This window comes from Somniosus microcephalus, chromosome 15 (assembly GCF_052327205.1).
Source record: "Somniosus microcephalus isolate GS21.2 chromosome 15, FLI_Smic_1.0, whole genome shotgun sequence".
NCBI lineage: Eukaryota > Metazoa > Chordata > Chondrichthyes > Squaliformes > Somniosidae > Somniosus > Somniosus microcephalus.
Window position 1 is genome coordinate 81623675 of NC_141001.1, and position 25551 is coordinate 81649225.

A 25551-nucleotide genomic window follows, 5' to 3' on the forward strand; every position below is an offset into this window, starting at 1 on the left:
ATGGAGACATCGAAGAAATGACCAAGAGCTGTCTAGGATGCCAGAAGGTCCAAAACGCCCCACCACAAGCCCCTCTACATCCATGGGAGTGGCCCTCATCTCCATGGCAAAGGGTACATATCGACTTTGCTGGTCCATTTATGGACTCAATGTTCTTAATCGCGGTGGATGCGCACTCCAAGTGGCCCGAGGTAATAAAGATGTCCTCCACCACCACGGAAAAAACCATCACAGTATTAAGGACCATATTCGCCAGGAATGGGCTGCCTGAACAGATCTGTTCTGATAATGGACCGCAATTTGTATCCGAAGAATTCAGGAAGTTCTTAAAAAACAATGGGGTTAAGCACTACACGTCCGCCCCATACCATCCCGCCACCAATGGATTGGCTGAAAGGTTTGTCCAGACCTTCAAGAAGGCCATAAAGGCCATGGGTAATGAAGACATCAATCTACAACATAAGGTAGATAACTTCTTGTTTGCGTACAGGAATGCAACACATGTGGTTACAAACCAAACCCCCGCCATGATGTTTTTCAATAGAAGCCTAAGATGCCGGCTGGATTTGGTCAAGCCAAACATCAGAAGGGACATAGAGAACCGGCAATTTCAAAGCATGAATGAAAGGCCAACTAGAACCTTCCAGATAGGTCAACCAGTTTTGGCCCGGGACTACCGTACCGAGAAATGGCAGCCTGGAATTATTTGCACACGACTAGGACCGCTGATGTATACCGTGGACATTGGAGAAAGCATAATAAGGCACCATGCTGACCAGATCATAGAGTCATCCGAAAAAGGACAACCTACACCACAACTCTATACACCTAGTGATGAAGCAGAGATACCCATAGTATCTACCTCCGATCCGGTGATACTGGAACCAGATGAACCCGACACTGGCATTGAAGCCGAATCGACCTTGCCAAAAGAACCTACTACACCACCGAGGCATTATCCGGACCGAGTCAGGAAGCCTCCAGAGAGACTGAATTTGTAATTGATTAACTTCAGCAAATGTGTATATTATTGTTCTTGTAAAAATGTTATTTAAGGATTACTTAAAATGTTATGTACTATTTATCTAAAAGGGGAGGAATTGTAGTGTATGTACCTTTAAGAGGAACTATGTTTTTGAATCCCCTGTATACTGTAGTACCAGTAGTGACCACTGGTACTACAGTATACAGCCTGTGTAGCGTCTTGTGTAGTTACTTCACCTCCAGACTTTGTTCAGTAAACACTTGTTAAATCAACTCCTGCATTCCGTGTCTCCATTAAAACACGGATCTAACACCCAGAGAGTGGTCAGAATGTGAAACTCGCTACCACAGGGAGTAGTTGAAACGAACAGTATAGATGCATTTAAGGGGCGGTTAGATAAGCATATGAGGGCGAAGGGAACAGAGGGTTATGCTGATAGAGTTAGAAAGATGGGCGGAGGCTCGAGTGCAGCATAAACACCGGCATAGACTGGTTGGGCCAAATGGCCTGTTTCTGTGCTGCATATCCTGTGTAATACAATACTTGCTTTAAAAATTCAAGGAAGTAAAAACAAACTTGTAGCTTACCTTTCGGGTGGCAGCCTACTGAGGTCCCATTAAGGACCACTAATTTGGCTGCTGAGTGCCTGAAGGAAAGGATCGCAGTATGCACGATGCATGCTGTGATAATCTGCAGTCCAATTTGGCAAGGGTGTCGAAAGCAGGCGTTAGGACACCGATTTGCATTTGCAATGGACCCAATGGCAGTTTTCGGCATGCGCTCTAGCCACCTACTGAGCAACCCTAACTAATATAGCAGGAAACACATTTCTGGTGCATAATAAGAGATCGCACACCACCTGCCATATTGGACCATTAAGTGCTTGTCTCACGCAATCCAATTTCCAGGCCTTACTCTATATAATAATACAATGTTGGCTTATCAAGAATCATGAGCTGCTGCTGTGATTGGGGAAGTAAGGTTGGGAATTAGTTCAACAAGACAAACTACAACAGTAGCGTAATTGCAAAAACTCACTTAAAAGCTGGCAATGATTAGTTTTAGCACTATTGTGCTAAAATTACTGCTGATGGGGTTATGGCAGTTATTGCCACAACATACATAGAGCTTCAAGTTCATTGCTGTCCAACCAAAGTTCAGACCCGATTTCAAGGCTGCTCCTGAAAAAAAACCTGAAACATTCATTCCCTAAATCACTAGCTGGGGAACAGTTTACTGACTAACAGCCTTTTTGCAGCTTTTATTTTTCTGGCATGGCGTTTTACTTCTGAGTTTGCATTATTTGAAGTCACACTGAAAAATTCCAATTGGACTTCAAATGCTGCACACACAAAAATAAAAACAAATATAAAAGTAAAATACTGCATCAGGGAAATAATGCCTGGGTGAAAAACATTACCCTCCGACTAATTTTGGCAAACAATGCTTCATTTTTTTTCTTCAGGAGTTGTTGCAGAGCTTAGGAGATTGGGAGTGGAAAGTATAATAGAAGAAAGAAAGACTTGCATTTATATAGCGCCTTTCACGACCACCGGACGTCCCACAGCGCTTTACAGCCAATGATGTACTTTAGAAGGGGAGTCACTGCTGTAATGTGGGAGACACAGCAGCCAATTTGCGCACAGCAAGCTCCCACAAACAGCAATGTGATAATGACCAGATAATCTGTTTTTGTTATGTTGGTTGAGGGATAAATATTGGCCCGGTAACCGGGGATAACTCCCCTATTCTTCTTTGAAATAATGCCATGGGATCGTTTATGTCCACCTGAGAGGGCAGACGGGGTCTTGGTTTAAAGTCTCATCTGAAAGACGGCACCTCCAACAGTGCAGCTCTCCCTCAGCACTGCACTGGAGTGTCAGCCAAGATTTATGTGCTCAAGTCACTGGAGTGGAACTTGAACCCACAACCTTCTGACAGAGGCGAGGGTGCTACCAACTGAGCCACAGCTAATCAAGAAAAGGGAGGTTTAAATCATCCTTTTTAAATATTTGACACCAATTTTGTGGAAGCTAAACTTCAACCCATTAGGCACATTAGGCTACAACCTCTGTGGCCACTACTAAGCATCTTAGAATTCAAGGTTTCTAATGGAGACTGTATGAACTTTGGTAAATTTCAATATCATCTACTTGACAAATTTTCCCCATCCGTCAAACTATATTACAAAGTATTAGTAAATGATCCAACCTGGAATTTTGACACCTTGATGAAACAGCGTGAGCTCTAAAATATATTTTGGCATTTTTGGGCTGATTTTTCTGGGTAGGCGTTGTTCACGGGCAACGTGTATGCAGCATACCAGAAGTGCGCTGTTCCCCAGAAAGAGTTTGAATGTCTGGACTTCCTGAAAGTGCTTATTTGAATGGACAGGGCAGACATTCTACACTCATAAAGAGGAGGTCACCCAGGTAACAAGAGGCTTGGGCACACCTCAGGTCTTCGGGGTCTGAGGCTGATAAGAAAGCCATGGAGCAAGAGGAGGCAGAACAAGAAAAGGCAGCAGGAGAGTCGTTATTGAAAGACCTTGAGGTCCTGGCAAGAAGATAACTGTCTGTTTTGGCTGCTCCCAATAGCTTCAAAGTGTAAAAAATTGAAGCTGGCTAAAAGTTTAGTATAAAATACATTCAAAGTCTCCACTTGAATCTATAATCTCTTCACGGTATTTCAAGTTAGATGAAGTAGAGTGGGAGGAAACTCATGTGGAGCATAAACATCAACATAGATCAGTTAGGCTGAATGGCCTGTTTCTGTGCTGTAAATTCTATGTAACCTTTCAATGCTGTTTTTCTGCTTCTTTGGCAGGATAGGGTGGCAGCAGCACGAGAAGGTGGCAAATGGCTCCACAGTTTAATGAGGTGTGCATGTAAGTGCTGCTGCAAGCTGTGGAGAAGCTGTACCCTGCCTCGGGCAGAAAAGCCTCAAAAACACCTTATTTGCATAGAACACTTGCTCTTACCAACCCTCACCTTCTGACAAGACCTTCTTCAATATCACTTCTCAGTAACCATCATCTGTGTTTAATTTCTTACAGGAGAAAGCAGATCACAACAGAAGGCAGCGCTTTGGCAATGGGAAAGGGAAACCCACCATGAGGGACTTCACCTACTCTGATGGCTGGCTATCTCCATACAAGATGCTGAATCATGGAGGTTGTGGGAGATGGAAAAGCAGGAGGGCAGGTCCCAGCAAGGGATTAATATCCCAGGCGCCCTTCCAAAACACTACAATATAACATCCTAGCAGCAAGACTCTTGCACAACCTTTCTGAGAGCACTAGAATCATGTGAAATGCTTGTACATGCTATTCTCTTTTCATCACTTTGTCCTTTTTGTATTTTTGCCAGGATCTCCTCAGACTTCCAGAGCTGACTGCTCCCAGAATTTGCTTTAGGAGAAGTAGCTGTACATCTAGCACCCAGTCAATGCACTTAACCGATCCACTCACCAGCTCAGAGACACTCACCCTGGACGGCTGCACAAGTGCTGCGTCACAGAGCACAGGTGGACAGGAGCAGAAGCTGGTAGAGGAGGAAGAGTGGAAGCCACTCTCTGTAGGATGAGGTCGCCTCTCTCCCCATCTGTTGAGGTCAGGGAACCAGATCTTCATGGCTCAGCTGTTAAGAAAAGGATGCTTTCTGAGCACGATAAGTTGCTGGGATCATCAATGGAGCTGTGCAGAAGATTCCAATGAATGGCAGGAGGAATCCGGCAGTCACATGAGTAGGGTGCTGAGGACTAGCTTACAGAACCTGCAGTTATCCTTGGATCGAGTTTCAATTCCAGGGCCATCTGCAGTGCAGCAGGCCACCAGAGAGACCATGGTGACAGTTCAAACAGATGATACCCAGGTCTTGGACTGCACTATCACTGGGCATGGTTACTGATGAGTTTGCTGAAATTATGTATGAGATGGAGACCAGCTTCCCTGATGTCAATGAAGCCATCAGGTTGTTGCAACTAGAGGGCAGACGGCACAGTGACAAAGAAGCCCCGAGTAAGGAACATGAAGGTCTCTCTTTGGATAGCAGTACTTCCACACCACTCCTCCACCCACCATACATGACTGTACAAGAGCCAGAAGGCAGATTGGCCCAGGCTGTCCCTAAATCTGCAGAGAGTTTACAAATTGTAGTGAGACCATCACCATCACCCTTGTGCTTGAGGAGATCAAGGGCTAACGCATTCGCAGCACCATGTTTCAGAGGCACAGCTGTGCCCTCTTTCCCAGTCACCTGTTAGTGGTGGTTCACTTAGAAGGAGTGCTAGTATAGGTAACCACACGCCTGGAACACCACCGTGGAAAAAGTGGATACGAGGGAAACACCACGATAAAGGGTAGACAGTCACATATGCACTGCTGTTTTGTTGGATCAGCTGATCAAAGAGCGTCAGCATGGATTTGTAAAGGGTAAGTCATGTCTGACAAATCCAGTTGAAGGTCACTAGCATGGTGGCTAGGGGAATGACTACGGATATTTTCTATTCAGGTTTCCAGAAGGCATTTGATCAGGCAGACAAGAGATTATTAGCAAAAATAAGAGTGCAGGGAATTGGAGGCCGATAATAGTTTGGGATGTAGGAGACAAAGAGTAGGTAGAAAGGGAATGTTCTATGATTGGTGTGATGTGACAAGTGATGTTCCCCATGGATCTGGGGCCTCAGCTTTTCACCGTATATATTAATGATTTGTATGAAGGAATAGAGAGTTGTACATCCAAGTTTTCAGATGACACTATGTTAAGAGGGACAGTAAGTTGTGTAGATGGAAGCAGAAAGTTACAAAGGGACATAGATAGACTAAAGGAGTGGGCAGGTGGGTGGAGCTCAATCTGGGGAAGTGGTGACATCATCCACTTTGGACCGAAGGCAAAGTGGAATATTTTCTTCATGACGAGAAACGAGCAGCTGCGGAGCAGCAAAGGGATGTTTGGCCTGGAGTTTCTGTTAGGTTGCGATATTTTTTCAGTGCAAATCGGCCAAAATCGGCCAAACCAGCACAAAAGATCACGGAATTTCAAGCACAAATTACATCCAGTGCAAATCAAGTTTCTGCGATCTTTTGCACTGGTTTAAGAAACATCATGCTTGAAGCCGACCCCCACCCACAAAACTGGCCACTCCCCCAGATCGAATGAATCACCAGTGCGCGTTTCCACTAATTGCGCCCATTTGCGGATCTTCTTGGAGGCTCTTAAAATTAAGTTGGGTCTTTTGGGCGCAAGGGCATTAATAGGCACATTTTAAAAGCTGTTAAGTACAATTTAAAAAAAAAAATTATGACGGAATTGAATTCTCTACATCAATGTTCCTTGTAAGCTGCAAAACGATTCAGGGATCCCGCGCAGCCGGCTTTTCAATGTAAAAACCACGGACGCGAGGCATTTGGATGGTCCACGTGCACGGCGCCCAACAAAATTACAGGGAGCATTGCTCTACACCAGTATAACTATTAAATGGTTCTGTAAAGTTTTTTGAAGTCACTTTGTTATTTAAAACTGGGTTCCTCACAGGTGGTGACTAGACAGTGATTAAAAATGCTTAATTCTTGTGATAAACCCATTTTCAGCTGTATTTAATCAAACTGCATTGAGTTAATATATCATAGAATATTTTATTGAAGCAGAAATTTTTATTTAAGAAAATCACATTCTAAAATGCTGTCTAATTGTGCCGGTTCATGGTAGATTTCATGTTCAGCGATGTACAAATGAATCTGAGTGTAAACGGGGGAATAAATACTTCTCAAAAGTAGTGCAATTTTGGGCGCAATTTGTGCCCGGGTCACTGATTGCACCCAAAGCGGAATTTTTACCCCCTAGGTGTCCGTGTAAACAAATCACTAAACGCTAGTGCACAGGTACAAAAAGTAAGGAATAAGGCACAAGGCATGTTGGCCTTTATATCAAGGGAGTTAGACTTCACAAGTGAGGAAGTGATGCTTCAGTTATATATAGCCTTGGTCTGACCCCATCTGGAGTACTGCATTTAGGTTTGGGTACCGAACCTTAGGAAAGATATATTAGTCTTGGAGAAGGTACAGCACAGATTCACCAGAATGGTACCAGGGCTTAAAGGTTAAATTATGAGGACAGGTTGCATAAATTTGGCTTGCATTACTCTAAATTAAGAAGGTTGAGGGGTAATCTAATTGAGCTGTTTAAAATTATAAAGGGATATAATAGAGTAGATACAGAGAAACTATTTCCTGTGGTGGGAGAATCCAGAACAAAAGGGCATCATCTAAAGTTAGAGCTAGGCCATTTATGAGTGATATTACAAAGCACTTTTTCATACAAAGTGTAGTGAAAATCTGTAACTCTTGCCCCCAAAAGGCTGTGGATGTCAAGTCAATTGAAATTTTCAAGACACAGATCGATAGACTTTATTTGAGGAAGGGTTTCAAGGGATATGGAGCAAAGGCGAGTAAATGGAGCTGAGTTACAGATTAGCCCTGTTCTAACTGAATGCCGGAGCAGGCTCGATGGGACTGAATGGCCTACTCCTGTTCTTATGTTCTTATCCAGGTTAATGGGGCAATTCACAAACAGAATTCACATAAAAACAGAGACACTCAACAATATGAAAACTGTTGAGATGAGATTCTGACACATGAGCTGAATTACTTCTTTCTCATTCCTGCTTCATGTTTCTTATCAAAATAGTCAGGCTACGGAATCAGACCAACAACAAACAAAAGATTCAAATACAAAGAAAACTTCAAACATCCAATAAATTAAACACCTTCACTTGGCTAGTCAAGAAATTAACTCAAAATGTTTAGTAATTATATTTAATCTAAATAGCTGCATCATTCTACTGCAGACAAAGGTTCAAGATACAGGTAAACTATCCCTTATCCGAAAGCCTTGGGACCAGCTGAGTTTCAGTTTTCGGAATTTTTCGGATTTCAGAAGGTATTATTATAAGACTGGGAAATTTGTATTTAATATAAATTGTAGAAGTTCAGGCTACCTCTTGCGACTGTTCCGTGTCTCATTCCCCTTCCTGCTTCTCTGGAAAGCCGGATATCGGCTGACTCCTACTAAGCTGGCCCGCAAATCACGTTGGGGGTCAGGTGGGGGGGGAGAAAAGAATATCGGACGGGTCGGGGTCGGGAGAAAAGAATATCGGACGGGCCGCTGCAGCTATCGGACGGGCCGCTGTATTGTTGGGTTCACTCTCCCGGTACCTCCTTCACACTGCCCGGCTCGGCCTGCAATCTCCTACCCAGGAGGGAACTCTGTGACCCTCTGCCCTGCTCAGCGTAAGTCGTGCGCACGACTTATGCTGAACAAAAAAACTTTTGGTTTTTAGAGGTTTTCGGTTTTCGGAAGCTCGGATAAAGGATAGTCTACCTGTAATGGCATTTTTACCCTTGCACCTTGGTGAAACGTCTTGGAAAGATCAGAAAACCCCAACTATGGAATCACTGCAATATGATCATTTACACCATCGCTGTGTTGAAAGGTTCAATATAGCATTACTGATTTTTTTAGAAATCAACAGTTTGCCATTTGTAGGTGGACCACAAGTGATCGAACATATCACTTGTACAGTGTGTTGCAGCCGACTCAAAGCTCAAGTGCCTGCTGTACCACCTTCAAATATGCAAAAGCAGGAAGGGAAAGAAAACTACAGCAGCTGCCAAGGCCAGCAGGCTCCATGTATTTGAGTACACAACCTTTATAATACTCAAATAGGTACAACCAGTTTACTTGTGTAAAGAACATTTACCAGCATTCACGTCAACCACAAGAGGGTACTGCTGCTGTTGCATTGTTCAGTGCATTCTGATCCTCAGTTTAAAGTTCAGTGTGTCATTAAAAATCTTATTTCATTTTACAATAGCGCTTAATTTCCAAGTGCATGATAGTGTAGACTGTATCACAGAATCACAGGAACCCCACAGTGCAGATAGAGGCCATTTCGGCCCATCGAGCCTGCACCGACACATATCCCACCCGATCCCCGTAACCCCTACACCAACACATATCCCACCCTATCCCCGTAACCCCACGTATTTAATCCCCCTAACACTGAGGGTCAATTTATCATAGCCAATCAACCTAACCTGCACATCTTTGGACTGTGGGAGGAAACCGGAGCACCCGGAGCAAACCCACGCAAACACGGGGAGAATGTGCAAACTCCACACAGTATGTAGTATGCACTCAAGTTGAAAGATGTTAGACTTGGCTCAGTGGTAACACTCTTGCCTCTGAACCAGAAGGCCATATGATCAAGCCGCCATTCAGGAGTTGAACACGTAGTCAAGGCTGTCCCATCAGTGCAGTATTGACGTATTGTTGCCCTGTCAGAGATGGCGTCTAACTCAGATGTAATGTTAAATGGAGGCCCCTCCCATCAGTGCAGTTGAATGAAAAGATCCCACCTCGTTATTTGAAGAGATGCAGGGAGTTGTCCTGGTCCACATTTATCTCTCAGCCAACACCAAAAACAAAAATACACTCATTCCACAAAGAGATTACCCTCCCGGAGCCACGATAGGGTTCTCCTTGTCCTCACCTTTCACCCCACCAGCCTCCACATTCAACAGATCATCCTCTGCCATTTCTGCCACCTCCAGCGTGATCCCACCATCAAACACATCTTCCACTCACCTCCCCTTTCAGCATTCCGAAGGGACCGCTCCCTCCGCGACACCCTGGTCCACTCCTCTATCACCCCCAACACCCCTTCCCCTTCGCCCGGCACCTTCCCGTGCAAGTGCAGGAGATGCAACACATGCCCTTATACCTCCCTGCTTCCCACTGTCCAGGGCCCCAAACACCCTTTCCAGGTGAAACAGCGATTTACTTGTACTTTTTGTAATTTAATATACTGTATTCACTGCTCACGATGCGGTCTCCTCTACATTGGGAAGACCAAATGCAGATTGGGTGACCGCTTTGCGGAACACCTCCGTTCAGTCCATAAGGGGGACCCCGAGCTCCTGGTCGCCTGTCACTTTAATTCTCTGCTCCACTCCCACTCAGATTCACCGTCCGCGGCCTCTTACATTGTTCCACTGAAGCTCAACGTAAGCTCGAGGAACAGCACCTCATCTTTCGATTCGGCACTTTACAGCCTTCTGGACACAACATAGAGTTCAACAATTTCAGATCATAACCTCGGCCCCTATCCTATATATTTTTTTCCACACTTTTTTTTTCTCTTCTCTCCCACAAGTTTTCATTCTGCCAGTGCAATTTACACTTCATCTAGAGCCATCTTTAGAAACATAGAAGATAGGAGCAGGAGTAGGTCATTCGGTGCCTGGAGCCTGTTCCGCCATTTAATGAGATCATGGCTGATCATCCAAATTCAGTACCCGGTCCCTGCTTTCTCCCCATATCCCTTGATCCCTTTAGCCTTAAGAAATATATCTAACTCCTTCTTGAATATATTTAATATAAGTTGGCCTCAACTGCCTTGTGTGGTAGAGAATTCCACAGGTTCACCACTCTCTGGGTGAAGAAATTCCTCCTCATCTCTGTCCTAAATGGCTTACCCCTTATCCTTAGTCTGTGACCCCTGGTTCTGGACTCCCCTGACATCAGGAACAGCCTTCCTGCGTCTAGTCTGTCTAGTCCTGTTAGAATTTTATAAGTTTCAATGAGATCCCCTCTCATTCTTCTAAACTATAGCGAATATAAGCCTAATCAACCAAATCACTCTTCATACGTCATTCCTGCCATCACAGGCATCAGTCTGGTGAATCTTCACTGCACTCCCTCCATGGCAAGAACATCCTTCCTCAGATAAGGCGACCAAAACTGCACACAATACTCAAGGTGTGGTCTCACCAAGGCCCTGTACAACTGCAGCAAGACATCCTTGTTCCTGTACTCGATTCCTCTCGCTATGAAGGCCAATGTACCATTTGCCTTCTTAATTGCCTGCTGCACTTGCATGCTTACCTTCAGCGACTGGTGCACAAGGGCACCCACGTCTCGTTGCACTTCCCCTTTTCCCAATCGATTGCCGTTCAGATAATAATCTGTCTTCCTGCCACCAAAGTGGATAACCTCGCATTTATCCACATTATACTGCATCTGCCATGCATCTGCCCAATCACCCAACCTGTCCAAATCGTACTGGAGTTTCTCTGCATCCTCCTCACAGCACCCATGCCCACCCAGCTTTGTGTCATCTGCAAACTTGGAGATATTATATCTAGCCCTAGAAATTCGGTGGTGCCCCGTTTGGGGCGCCAGTCTTGCCAGGGCGCCGGAAGTACCGTCCCGGAAGGAGTCGCGAGCGCCCACCGGAAATTCAGTTTGACCGCCCCAAACGGAAGCGCGGCGCTACTTGAGGCGCCCCGCATCCATCTTGGGGCGCTGCAACTGAAAATCGCAGCGCAACGTGCCGCAGCACCACATGCTGCGGCACAGCACGCTGCGGTACTGCTGGCCTTCCTCCCCTTCTTAAAGGGGAGGGGCCTGCTGCAGCACGATCTGAGATCGCGAGTGCTGGCAAAAGAGCCCAGCACCGAGGAGAAGTGCCGGGCTCTCGGGAGACAGCCGGCACAACGCGGGGGGGTGAGCTCAGAAGACCGGGGACGGCTGCGCGAAGAGGTGCTGGCAGGCAGCCAGCAAAAAAAATTGCCGCCCCGCACCTCAGCACCTCTACCGACGCAGGGAGGCCCCCCTGAACCGGTCGCAAACCGGTGTTACAGCGGGGGGCGCTACCAAATTTGGCGATCAGAGCAGTAGCGGAGCGCTGCGCACACCGATGACATCATCGGTGGCGGCACAGCGCTACCGGCTAACGCCGCCATTAGCGCCCCGCTAAATTTCGCGGGAGGCGTGGCCAGTGGCGCTAAACCCACTAAGTGCCCTCTTTGGGCGCTAACTGGTGGCGCAGCCCACCGAATTTCTCGGCCCTAGTTCCCTCGTCTAGATCATTAATATATATTGTGAATAGCTGGGGTCCTTGCACCGATCCCTGCGGTATTCACTAGTCACTGCCTGCCAATCGGAAAAAGACCCGTTTATTCCAACTCTTTGCTTCCTGTCTGCCAACCAGTTCTCTATCCAATTCAGTACCTTACCCCCAATCCCATGTAATTTAACTTTGCACGCCAATCTTTTATGCGGGGCCTTATTGAAAGCCTTCTGAAAGTCCAAATACACCACATCCACTGGTTCTCCCTTATCTACTCTACCAGTTACATCCTCAAAAAAGATTTTGTTTCTTAACCTGTCCCAACACCATCTCCTTTTGCCTTGAATATCTCTTAATGTCTCTTAACCTCTCCTGCCTCCTATCCTATTATAGATCTTCCCTTTTGTTCTTTCATCCCCTCCCCACTTTCCCAGCTCCCACACTTGCTTAAAAACCTGTTCCATTTCCTGCTTTTTTCCAGTTCTGACGAAAAGTCATCGACCTGAAACGTTAATTCTGTTTCTCTCTTCACAGATGCTACCTGACCTGCTGAGTATCTCCAGCATTTTCTGTTTTTATTTCAGATTTCCAGCATCTGCAGTATTTTCTTTTTGTATTAGTGTTTAATTCACTGCCACCTCTCTTCCAGGAGTGCCCACCTTGAAGAAGTTCTGCTCTTCTCTCTGACGGGATTTCTGTTTGTCTCTTTTACCTTGTTCATCTTCATTGCTTTCTGTCTCCCTTCTCATGTTTGATCAGGTATCTACCAAAACTCGCTTTCACAGCCACATATCTTTCCTCAGCAACTGTCTCCAGCTCCAACTTACTCCACGTGAATTCCAACTGAAATTCCACCCTTCGTGTTTTGGATCCACCCAGGACTACAGATATCTCCAAGATATTCAGCGTTCCTCGAACCACTGCTCTCGCCGTATCCTGAGATCCACGCTGAATGCCATACAACGCCACATGAACACTCTCGACCTCTCTGTTCAGCAGCACCGACTCACTTTATCTCAAAACTGTCTTGGTCCGCAGTTCCATTTCATCCTTCGCCTCATCCGGCGCTTTAACAAAAAACATTTTTTCTTCCTTTCAGGTGTCAAGGATCACAAGCTTCAACAACTCTTGGACACCAACACTCCTCCGGAACCTTCTTCCCCTTCACTTTCCTCTGACCCCATCCCTTCTCCCAATCTCACCCCCTGCCGCATTTTCACTATCACCTCTGATCTTCCCCTCTCTGATCCCGAACGATCAGTCCTTAGCAAAGGCCTGAGCTTCATCCCCTTATGCCCCCACCTCAATGAATTTCAAGCTCGGCACGATGCTGACCTCTTTTTCCACCACCTTCGTTTCCGTGCCCACTTCTTTGGCCAGGAGTCTTCCCCTCGCACGGCTGACCCTTTCTCCCGCTATCAGAATTCTCATTCTACCTGGACCCCTCCCTCTGGCCTCTTAACCTCTCTAGAGCTTTTCATTGCAAACTGCCGGCGTGACATGGCCATCTCAATTTCTCCACTTCCCTCATTCACTCCAACCTACCTCCCTCTGAACTTGCAGCACTCCATTCTCTCAGATCCAAACCCATTAAACCTGCTGACAAGGGTGCTGCTGTTGTTGTTTGGCGAACTGACCTCTACCTAGCGGAAGCTGAACGCCAACTCTCTGACACCTCCTCCTACCTCCACCTGGACCATAACACTGTCAAGAATCTTATCATTCATGAAGAAATGACTCAGTAAATAACACTGGGTGGCCAGCTGGTGGCGCCATCCAAGGAGTATAAATACTCGGGCATGGGCCCAGCTTTCCCAAGACGTTTTTGTAACCAGAAACTAATGTTGTAACTAGAATCCCATGGTTATGAAACAGTTGATTAAAGCCTTGTTTTATACTCAACCAAGTGCTTAGTGAGTTTTCTTACGTCAGGCCCCACTACTGAACATCAAGCCACCGTTTCCAAGACTGTCACTGACCTCATCTCCTCTGGAGATCTCCCCCCGCGCCCGCCAACGTCACAGTTCCCCAACCCCGCACAGCCCGCTTCTACCTCCTTCCCAAGATCCATAAACAGGACTGCCCCGGTAGACCCATCGTTTCAACCTGTTCTTGCCCCACGGAACTTATCTCTTCCTATCTTGACTCTATTTTTTCGCCCCTTGTCCAGTCTCTTCCCACCTACATCTGCAACTCTTCCGACGCCCTCCGCCACTTTAACGGCTTCCAGTTTCCTGGCCCCAACTGCCTCCTTTTCACTATTGACATCCAATCCCTCTACACCTCCATCCCCCACCAGGATGGCCTGAGGGCGCTCCACTTCTTCCTTGAACAGAGGCCCAACCAGTTCCCATCCACCACCACCCTCCTCCACCTGGCTGAACTTGTTCTCACATTGAACAACTTCTCCTTTGACTCCACTCACTTCCTCCAAATCAAAGGTGTTGCTATGGGAACCCGCATGGGTCCTAGCTATGCCTGCCTTTTCGTGGGATATGTGGAACATTCTTTGTTCCAGTCCTACTCAGGTCCCCTCCCTCACCTCTTTTTTCGCTCTGAACTAGAAAATTTCATTCACTTTGCTTCCAATTTCCACCCTTCCCTCACCTTCACATACACAGAGTTGGGCTAATTGCCCACCAACTGCCCAGCAATTACACCTGAATACTTTACGGCTGGTGCAAATAGGCGCAAAGCCTAAGGGGATATCTCCAGACAAATCCAAGTAATTTTAAAAGCTTTCTGAGGCCGGAAATGGAAGCATTTTAGGATTTTGTCCATGAAAAGTATTTATTGTCCATGAAAAGTTCGGAGGAAGCATTTGTATCCCCAATGTAGAGGAGACCACATCGTGAGCAGCGAATACAGTATACTAGATTTCAGGTGAAACAGCGATTTACTTGTACTTCTCGCAATCTAGTATACTGTATTCACTGCTCACGATGTGGTCTCCTCTACATTGGGGAGACCAAATGTAGATTGGGTGGCCGCTTTGCGGAACACCTCCGTTCAGTCCGTAAGGGTGACCTCGAGCTTCCGGTTACCTGTCATTTTAATTCACCGCCCCATTCCCACTCGGACCTCACCGTCCTCGGCCTCTTGCCTTGTTCCACGGAAGCTCACCGTAAATTCGAGGAACAGCACCTCATCTTCCGATTAGGCGCTTTACAACCTTCCGGACTCAATATCGAGTTCAACAATTTCAGATCATAACCTTGGCCCCTATTATATTTTTACTTATATTTTTTATCCACACCTTTGTTTTGGCCCTTTCCAGCCCACCGCCCCCCCCCCCCTGCGCCCCCCCCCACTTTCTTTCTCTCTCTCCCACATGGCAGCTGTCTCCCATTCTACCAGTGTATTTCACACCTAATCTAGAGCTGTCTTTTGTCTCCACTAGTCCTATCACCATCTCGTCACGTTTTGAATACCTCTTAATGTCTCTTCTTCTCTTTTGTTCTCTCCCAGCCTGGCCTCTTAATCTATTTCATTCCTGTGCTTCTTTAGTCTTGACAAAGGGTTTTCACCTGAAATGTTGACTCTATTTTCTCTCCACGGATGTTGCCTGGCCTGCTGAGTTTTTCCAGCATTTTCTGTTGTTATTTGATGTCTATGTAGGGAGTCACAGCAGCAATTTGTGTGCATCAAAGTCTCACAAACATCAAAGAGATAAATGACCAGATAATCTGTTTTAGTGTTGTTTGATGTTGGTTGTGGGATACATATCAGCCAGGACACCATTGGGAAACTCCCCTGCTCTGCTTTGAAATAGTGCCATTGTGGCAAAGCCACCAAAGAGGCTCTCACAGTAACTTGTACAATTGTCTTTAATCATTATTGTTACCTTTTAATGTTTGCCCTGTTTAAACAGCGCGGGATCGATAAAATCGCGATCTGATGTGATGACGTCATCATGTGGGTCACGTGACTTCCCAACGGCGGGAAACGTGATGACGTCATGACGTCAGGGTTGTATTATGTCCGCGTATAATTGAGACACGGACAGCAGGAGTTGATTATAACAAGTCTTTACTGAATGGAAACAAGCGGGAAACTGAAACTACAGAAGCTTGCTAGCGCCTTTTATACAGGGGTGGTCACTGCCGGTACTGCAGTCTGAGACCAGTTATTCCCTTAAAGGTACATACACAACAATTCCTCCCCTTTTAGATAAACAGTACATAACATTCATTTAACAACTAAATGATAACTAATTACAACCACAATTACGGTTGCCAGATACATTGGTTGAGGTTAAGCAATTATAAGTTCAGTCTTTGAGGAGGCTTCCTGATTCTGTCTGGATAACGCCTCTTTGGGGTATCAGGTTCTTCTGGCAAGGTTGAGTCTGGATCAATGTCGTTGTTTGGTTCATCTGCTTCCAATATCACCGATTCTGCGGTAGCTGCAATTGGTACGTCGGTTTCATCGCCAGGTGAATCAGATCGTGGTGTGGAGTTGACGTTTTCCAGTGACTCTAGAATCTGGTCAGCATGGCGTCTTACACTGCTCTCTCCAATGTCCACGGTATACATGAGAGGTCCTTACCATGTACAAATCGTTCCTGGCTGCCATTTCTCCGTGCGGTAGTCCCGGGCCAAAACTGGTTGACCTATCTTAAAACTCCTGGTCGGCCTTTCATTCATATTCTGAAACTGCCTGTTCTCCACCTCTCTTCGGGCGTTTGGCTTAACCAAATCCAAGCGGCATCGTAGTCTTCGATTGAAGAACATCATGGCTGGAGTTTGGTTGGTAACCGCATGTGTCGCATTCCGGTAGGCAAACAAGAAGTTGTCCACCTTGTGTTGTAGGGGTATCTCTTCATTACACATTGCCTTGATAGCCTTCTTGAATGTTTGAACAAACCTCTCGGCCAATCCATTAGTGGCTGGATGATATGGGGCAGATGTGTAATGCTTAACACCATTGTTCTTTAAGAACCTCCGGAACTCTTCAGACACAAACTGTGGTCCATTGTCAGAGCAAATCTGTTCAGGCAGCCCATTCCTGGCAAATATGGTTCGTAAGACAGCGATAGTTTTTTCTGTGGTGGTTGAGGACATTTTTATTACCTCTGGCCACTTTGAATGTGCATCCACCGCAATTAAAAACATCAAGTCCATGAAGGGACCAGCAAAATCAATGTGCACCCTTTGCCATGGAGATGAGGGCCACTCCCATGGATGTAGAGGGGCTTGTGGTGGGGCGTTTTGGACCTTCTGGCATCCTGTACAGCTCTTGGTCATCTCTTCGATTTCTCTATCGATTCCCGGCCAACACACAAACGCTCTGGCTAAGTTCTTCATTTTAACCCCTCCCAGGTGATCCTCATGAAGCTCATTGAGCACTCTATCCTTCAATTTGGGTGGAATTACTACTCTGGATCCACACATCAAGGTTCCTCTGCACACTGACAGCTGTTCTCTTCTCGGCGAGAATGCTGGCAGCAGTGGTTTGCCATGTGCTGGCCATCCCTTCACCGTTAAATCATAGACCCGGGATAGTGTCGGGTCATTCCGTGTTTCCTTTTCTATGTTTGCATTTGTCACAGGGAGACATTCGACTATGGTCGAGTGGAATATCTCCATTGGATCCACTGCAAGTTCTTCTTCCACCGTCGGCAACGGTAGGCATGACAATCCATCAGCATTCCCATGCTGTTTAGTTCCTTTGTACTCGATGTCATATTGGTGTGCCCCTAGGAAAAGGGACCACCTCTGTAGCCGTTGTGCTGTCATTATTGGTACGCCCTTCTGAGGGTTGAAAATGGAGACAAGAGGTTGATGATCAGTTAGTAGAGTAAATTTTTGACCGTGCAGGTAGTGATTGAACTTCTTCACCCCCCACACTAGGCTGAGGACCTCTCTGTCAATCTGGGCGTAGTTACACTCGGCTGAAGTTAACGAGCGTGATGCAAAAGCTATCGGCCTCTCTAAACCATCAAGGAATTTATGTGACAGTACCGCCCCAATGCCATAGGGAGACGCATCACACGCCAGTCTTATCGGTAGTGATGGGTTGTAGTGAGCCAATACTTCTCTTGAAGTGATTAAGTCCTTACTCTTCTGAAAGGCCCGCTTACAGTCATTGCTCCATTTCCATGCTACTCCCATTCGTAGTAGGGCGTTCAGTGGGTGCAGAATTGTGGACAAATTCGGTAAAACTTATGGTAGTAATTCACCAATCCGAGGAATGACCTCAGTTGCGACACATTTTCAGGTGCTGGGGCCTTAACAACCGCTTCAATTTTGTCAGGGGACTTATGTAACCCCTCTTCATCAATCACGTGGCCACAATACGATATCTGTTTCTTAAAAAACTCGCACTTGGGGCGGTTGGCTCGTAGCCCATGTTCCCGTAGTCTAGTGAGCACCTGTTCTAGGTTGTTAAGGTGTTCACTGTCATCTTCACCTGTCACTAGGATGTTGTCCAAGTAACACTGAGTCCCCGGAATCCCTTGCAGGACTTGTTCCATCGCTCTTTGCCATATCGCCGGAGCTGATGCTACTCCGAATACCAATCGATGATACTGGTAAAGACCCTTGTGAGTGTTTATCGTGAGATACTTCCTAAAGGATTCTTCAACCTCCATTTGCAAATACGCTTGTGCTAGGTCAATTTTTGTAAAACGCTTCCCTCCAGATAGTGAGGCGAAGATGTCTTCTATCCTTGGAAGAAGATATTGTACTGTGTGAAGGACTGGGTTCACCGTCACCTTGAAGTCCCCACAGATGCGAACCTTCCTTGGCTCCTCAGACTTATTGCTTAACGTTTTCTTCATGACAGGAACGATGGGTGTCGCCCACTCGCTCCAGTCTACCTTACACAACACGCCTGCATTCTCCAGATTCTCCAGCTCTGCCTCGATGGCTGGGCGAATTGCATATGGTACCGGTCTTGCTTTGAAAAACTTGGGAATTGCATTTTCTTCTATTTTTATCGAGTCGGTTACGCCTGTAAGAGTGCCCAGTTCTTGTTGAAATACCTCTTTGGCGTTAGCTAAGATTGTTGACAATCGTCCAGGAGTGACGTCTTCATCTTTTTTTACCATCCACCGTCATTGCATGAATGGAGTGCCAATCTAAACTTATCTTTCTGATCTATTCACGTCCCAATAACGGTGGTCCACCATTTTGCAGTATGTAGAGATACAATTTCCGTATTTTCTTGCCATTGTATTCGACAGGCATCCTTATTTTTCCTCTGGGGTATACTTTTTGCCCCGTATATGTCGTCAAGACGATGGATGTCTCTCTCAAGGGTATGTGTGAGAATAGCCGCTCGTAGTCTCATCGATTCATGACGGTTAGCACTGATCCTGTATCCAATTCCATTTTAACTTGGGACCCTGCTATCATGAGGGTGACCCAAATGGTTCGGTGGTCCTCTTTTGCGATTACATTGTGAAGTTTGAGACAGCTTAGTCTCTTGTTCCCGGATTCACTATCGCTCATCTGGTCTTTGGAACTACAGTCCGTCATCTTTTGTACTTTCTTTTACGGTTCCTTAGTCACCTTTTTGTTGTCGTTGGTCTTCTTCCCAGACCTGCAAACTCGTGCAATGTGTCCCATCTTTCCGCATTGCCTGCATATTTTGTCCTTGGACCAGCAGTCCTCCTGGTCATGGTTAGTTCTGCCGCAGCGATAACATTTTGCAAATCCCCGTGTCATTTCGTGGGTGCCGTATTCCTGTGGCTTTTGTTGTATTTCCGCAACTCCCCTGAAAGCCTTATCTAGCATCAGCTCTTTCTCTGAGAGTAACTTCTTCTGTGTTCCTTCACTCAGGAGTCCACAGACAAATTTGTCCTGTAGGGTATCTGCCAGTCCTGCTCCGAACTGGCAGTGCTGTGATAGCTTGCGTAGTTCCGTAAGGTACTCAGCATTGCTCTCATCTTTATGCTGAGTTCTCCTGTGGAATTTAAATCTTTCTGCTATCAGCAGCGGTGCAGAGTTTAGGTTTTCCTGTAGGATAGCAACAATTTCGTTAAAACTCTTCGCCTTCGGTTTGGCTGGAGTAATCAGGTCCCGCAATAGGCCGTACATTCTAGCGCACATTAAGTTTAGCAATACCGATGCCTTTTTCTCATCGGCTATTTCATTTGCCTCGCAATATACCTCGACTCTTTCCACATATGTGATCCAGTCTTCTGTTGCATTATCAAAGGCAGTGATACAGCCAGTCTTCGGCATCTTGAAAATCTAAAATGGCGCTTCCCGTGCTTTGCCTTCTTCCCCGATTTAACAAAATGGCGCCTCCTGCGCTTTGCCTTCTTCCCCGCTGATTAAGATGGTGCCTCCCGCGCTTTGCCGTCTTCCCCGCTGGAATAAGATGGTGCCTCCCGCGCTTTGCCTTCTTCCCCGCTGTTGCTAGCGCTGCTTTCCGCAGTTTCCGTTGCAACCTGCAGCTCCTCGCGGTTTTCTGCGCGTTTAATATGTCTTTTTTTTTAATTTTATTATTTTCCCGTCGTGGAACAACCCTTTGGGACCCTTGCCTCCCTCTTCTCGGGTCCGTACGCTGCCCGGCTTCATAGCACCGGCCGCGCCCTCTGTGTGCTCCACCCTCTCTCTCTCTCCTCTTCCCAACAACGCTGCTCGGCCCTATTGCAAGCCACCCGCTCGAGTTCTCGACCGCCGCAGCCCAGGAAGGATCAGTGTACTACCTGCCACCAGCCCGATTAGCTGAAGCACCGTCAACAGGAACCAGGCCCCGCTCTCGACAGCTTCTCCTGTAATCTTCAACTCCGCTGACTCAGGGGCGGATGCCCACGGTCGACGCCCGTTTCTACTGCTTCTTTCTTCCTTCTGGCCTCGACCTCTGCTCACTTCGCTTCAGGAATGGATCCCATCCTCGTCGCCAATATTATGTCCGCGTATAATTGAGACACGGACAGCAGGAGTTGATTATAACAAGTCTTTACTGAATGGAGACAATCAGGAAACTGAAACTACAGAAGCTTGCTAGCGCCTTTTATACAGGGGTGGTCACTGCCGGTACTGCAGTCTGAGACCAGTTATTCCCTTAAAGGTACATACACAACAGGTTGGAGGGCGTTTCCAGTTCGTCCTCATGGAGTGAGCTACTGTACAGGCCTGTTTGGAGTTTCTCCTGCATTTTTGTTTTGTAATACTTTCAGTGCATTAAACTAAGTTTGTTAACTACCAGTTTGGTTCACAGTGTTTTTGTTAGGAGTGCACAGACTCCTACACCATGAGATTTTTTACGTTCACTGAAGAGAGGTTTAACATCTCATCTGAATGACAGCACCTCTGACAGTGCAGCACTCCCTCATTTCTGTACTGGAGTGTCAACCTAGATTTTGTGCTCAAGTCTTTAGAGTGGGACTTGGACCCACAACCTTCCGACTCAGAGGCAAAAGAGCTACCACTGAGCCACGGCTGACACAAATTAGTAAGTATTATTAGCTATGTTCCATTTTCTAAAACTAAAGTTGGGTTACTATTATACTTAAAAGTTGCTTGCAAGACTTGTGTTCGCACCTCCAAATTCTGCTGTAAACATCTCACCCAGCAAGCTGCAACCTGAAGACAAACCTGCTGGATTCGCAAAAGCTGGCCAATAGGAAGACCCAGTAATAAAACAGGTCTTCCTGGCCACTGTTCTCAGTGAATCCTGGCAGATTTATCTTCAGATTTTAGCTGGCTGCTCAAGACCCATATGCCAGGAACCTACAATGCTCGCAGGGGTCTCATGATATAAAAACAGCTCAAATCCCTGTATGGTGTCTCCTGCAAAAGTTTTCTTAGAACATAAAACTCCCCAGCGTATTACAAACTGAAAATCATCCTCTGTTATCAGTGGTCCAGTTCATTAACCTGTGTTGCCTTTACTGCTTCACATGTGTTCTTCACTACTTTGTTTATTACTGTTTGTACATAGCCGAAGAAAAGTAGTCTGTTCACTAAAGAACTTATTTACAGCACAGCTGAAAATGGGAATTTGCTGTAGAATCACAGTTAGTTCACAACACCGATTCATCCTCCACAGAAACAGCCTGGGGTAATTAGTTAGAACTGAAGAGATGAACATCCAAATTAGAATTCAGATTTAAGCAACAGTTATGTTGCCACTTTTGCATTGATACAAAGTGCCTTTGGGCATGTGTTGAAGCAAAGCGAAGGTGTTACGTTCGGGTCACACCCTGATCTAAAGCTAAACAGTGGGCGATCATTCCAGGAAATAATCTTACACTGCTATGAGCTTTCACCAGGTGCAGTATGATTCTAATAATCGGAACACAATGGCAAAGACCTATATATATATATATATATATTTATAAGAGTTAGTGAAGGTAATCTTCCGAGAATCCTTCAGAAAACAGTGCCACAGATGGATGGACAACCCCACTTGGCTCTTTCTCTTTTTCACTTTTGCACTTGAGTTCTAGTATAGTAATATATAAAAAAAAGTATGCATAACAAGATTTTAAATTCTAATTATGTTGGCAATCTTTCTTTTGGGTATTAGCTTCATCTAGCAAAGTGTCAAATAATGCATGTGGAAAATTAATTTGATTGATCCGGTGGTCTTTCTTACCTGATAGCAAAATATACCTCCAAACCATCACATTTTGTAAGACTTTCTAAACACTGCTAATTCAGTACTCATTTAGCCTGACTACATGCTGAGATCAGTCAACTTCCATACAATTAGTCCCTGCCATGCTGTACATCAAAGCTATGGCTGTCAATAGTCCACAATTCCTGTTCTCCTCACTGAACATACTGCTGATGGTACCCCAATGGCTTGGTTAGTAATTCACTGCCTAAGGTGCACTGGCTCTTCACTTAAAATTAGCTTCCAAATTCCCAGACTTCTCTGCCATCAAGACTACGCTTCTCCACTGGACTAGTGATCTAGTGACCAGTGGATCACGAGTGGAGCTCGGGGCCAGGGATCGTGAGAATATCAGTGCTAATTTAATCCTGTGAGAGACAACATCACTCATGTCCAAGGCTGGGAACCAAGAGTGAGGACAAGCCCAGCAGCAAGGTCAAGGCCCAGGAGTGGCGCAGTGTGGACCAGCAGCGGGGTTGAGGCCCAGGGAAGTTACGGCATGGGCCAACAGCGAGGTCGGGAGGACCACAATGCATCCTACGAAACACAGGCAGAGAGGACCTGTGGGAAGGAGGGAGGAGGACAGTAGCAGTATATTTGTGTGTGTGTGCTAGGCTGTTGTAGCAGAGCCTGGTCTCCAATCGTCTTGGATCCCCTTGCCATTGGACCAAGACCTTGCTCTGTCAAGCCCATGTGGTAGCTGGTGTGCAACAGCCACCCCACGTTAAAAGAATTCACGCACAGGCATCTTCCACCCCAAAGATGGAACTGAGGTAAGAAGACTACATTTTAGCCCCAACATTTGCTAAATTAGCTAATCTGAGCCAGGACTGCAGTATGTAGTTCTATGATTGCCCGTAACACTCTTTGCTTGGGGGCGGGGGTGGGGGTGGGGAGGTAGGGTAGAGAGGAGAAATCCACCCCAATTCCAGTTCCGAAGTACTCTTCAATAACTTTTTCTGGAAAGTGCGTGTGTTAGGGCATCAAATGAGGGCAGCATTGTACTCAGGCGTGTTCTTTTTACAGTCAAATTTTCTCTTCACACACTCTGTTTAGATTCACACGTTAAGAATCGTTATTTCAATGAGGTACCAGACAATGGTTGGTATTGCTGCAGTTGTACAAGGTATTGGTGAGACCGCACCTGGAATACTGCATACAGTTTTGGTGTCCATACTTAAGAAAAGACATACTTGCTCTCGAGTCAGTACAAAGAAGGTTCACTCGGTTAATCCCGGGGATGAGGGGGTGGTCATATGAGGAGAGGTTGAGTAGATTGGGACTCTACTCATTGGAGTTCAGAAGAATGAGAGGCGATCTTATTGAAACATATGATTGTGAAGGGGCTTGATTGGGTGGATGCGGTGAGGATGTTCCCAATGATGGGTGAAACTAGAACTAGGGGGCATAATCTTAGAATAAGGGGCTGCTCTTTCAAAACTGAGATGAGGAGAAACTTCTTCACTCAGAGGGTGGTAGGTTTGTGGAATTTGCTGCCCCAGAAAGCTGTGGAAGCTACATCATTAAATAAATTTAAAACAGAAATAGATAGTTTCCTAGAAGTAAAGGGAATTAAGGGTTACGGGGAGCGGGCAGGAAATTGGGCATGAGTCTAGGATCGGAATGGTCATGGCCCTGTGGGTAGTGGAGCGGGCCCAGGGGCCATGTAGCCTGGTTCTGCTCCTACTTCTTGTGTTCTAATTCTGTGTTAGATTTCAGGAGATGGTTTTATTCCTGTTCCTGGCTGGGGTGGAGATCGCCTTTACAGAAGGTAAGTACTGTAGAAAATATAGGGACAGAGTGATCTCCTGGACGAGTTTCGATCGCCTAGATGGGTCGGATAGGAATTTCCCAGATTTTTTTCTCCCAAATTGGCCATTGGGTTTTTATCTGGTTTTTCGCCTCTCCCGGGAGATCACATGGGTTCGGGTGGGATGGAGAGTGATGGAAGATTTGAGGTTAGGATCAGATCAGCCATGATCTTATTGAATGGTGGAGCAGGCTCGAGGGGCTGATTGGCCTACTCCTGCTCCTATTTCTTATGTTCTTATGTTCTTATGTAAAAGTCAGTGCCTTCAGGAAAAGGTGGGAGAAATTTCAAGGGAAAAACATCCTGATTTTACAGATGTAAAGCATGCAGAGCATCTCTCAACGTTTGACAGGTTGTCTCACTCACCGAAATGAGGCCAGCTTGATTCAGTCAGTAGAGTCAGATTTAAATATCATGTAAAAATGTAGACTCGTCTCATCTTTCTGTCAGGAATCCAAATCTGAATCAACAAAAATAAGAAAATTGCAGTAGGGTTAAGAACCTCCTATACTATTTAATCTAGCCATTAAGCTCAGTAGTTCGTACTCAATGCAAAATGATGGACTAGATTTAGTTCTAGTTGAAACACACCAAGAAGCAGGCCAGGGACTAGCTCCTAAAGTCCCAGTGATTATGTAAGGCCTGTCTTGGATGAGAGAGTCCAAATCCATATCCGGGATTCAGAACTCAAGCTCCGACGTCAACATTGTGTGGTAAAGTTTAAGCTTTTTTTCAGTTGCTACAACTGCGCACACTGCATTTAGCTGATCCAACCAATCATGTAGATTGAAAGCAGCAAATCAAGAAGCATCCAAATATGGCTATTCAGAATTTTTTTTACATGCAATGATTGGGAGAAGATTTTGAATAAAATCTAATGAGCTGAAGAAGGAGTGTCCAAAAATAGCACAGGACACATTTCCTTCAGTCTTGCAATATTTTTGGACCTGTTTATTTACATAAAGAGAAAGTTACAGAATTTGTGGGCTGGATTTTGTCAATGGGGAGCTTTTGGAGGCGGGACTCCCACTTTTTGGGTTGTAGTCCCGCCTCCATTGACTTGTGGCCAACCCACGCTATTTTCCCTTGATTGACCTTGTTAAGCCTGCCCAGCGGGCTCAGCAGGCCAATTAAGGGACACCTGGTTACTGGTGACGTCAGCGATTGACATTTCATCTGTCAAGAGCTTTTGACAGCTGAAAAATCAGTATTTGACAGCTCTGTGAAGCTATCAAACACTGACAATCTGTCATCTAACTTGAGTCCTTCT

At 45.9% G+C, this 25551-nt stretch overlaps 1 protein-coding gene across 2 annotated transcripts in view; it reads right to left on the minus strand.

The window, feature by feature from the left end:
* LOC147107057 (leucine-rich repeat-containing protein 4C-like) overlaps positions 1-25551 on the minus strand; it is a 1510012-nt gene that overhangs the window by 629747 nt on the left and 854714 nt on the right. For both annotated transcript variants that reach the window (XM_086008085.1, XM_086008083.1), the window contains exon 5: positions 24648-24741. The gene's annotated coding sequence lies outside the window, so the exon portion shown is untranslated. The remainder of the gene's footprint in view (positions 1-24647; positions 24742-25551) is intronic.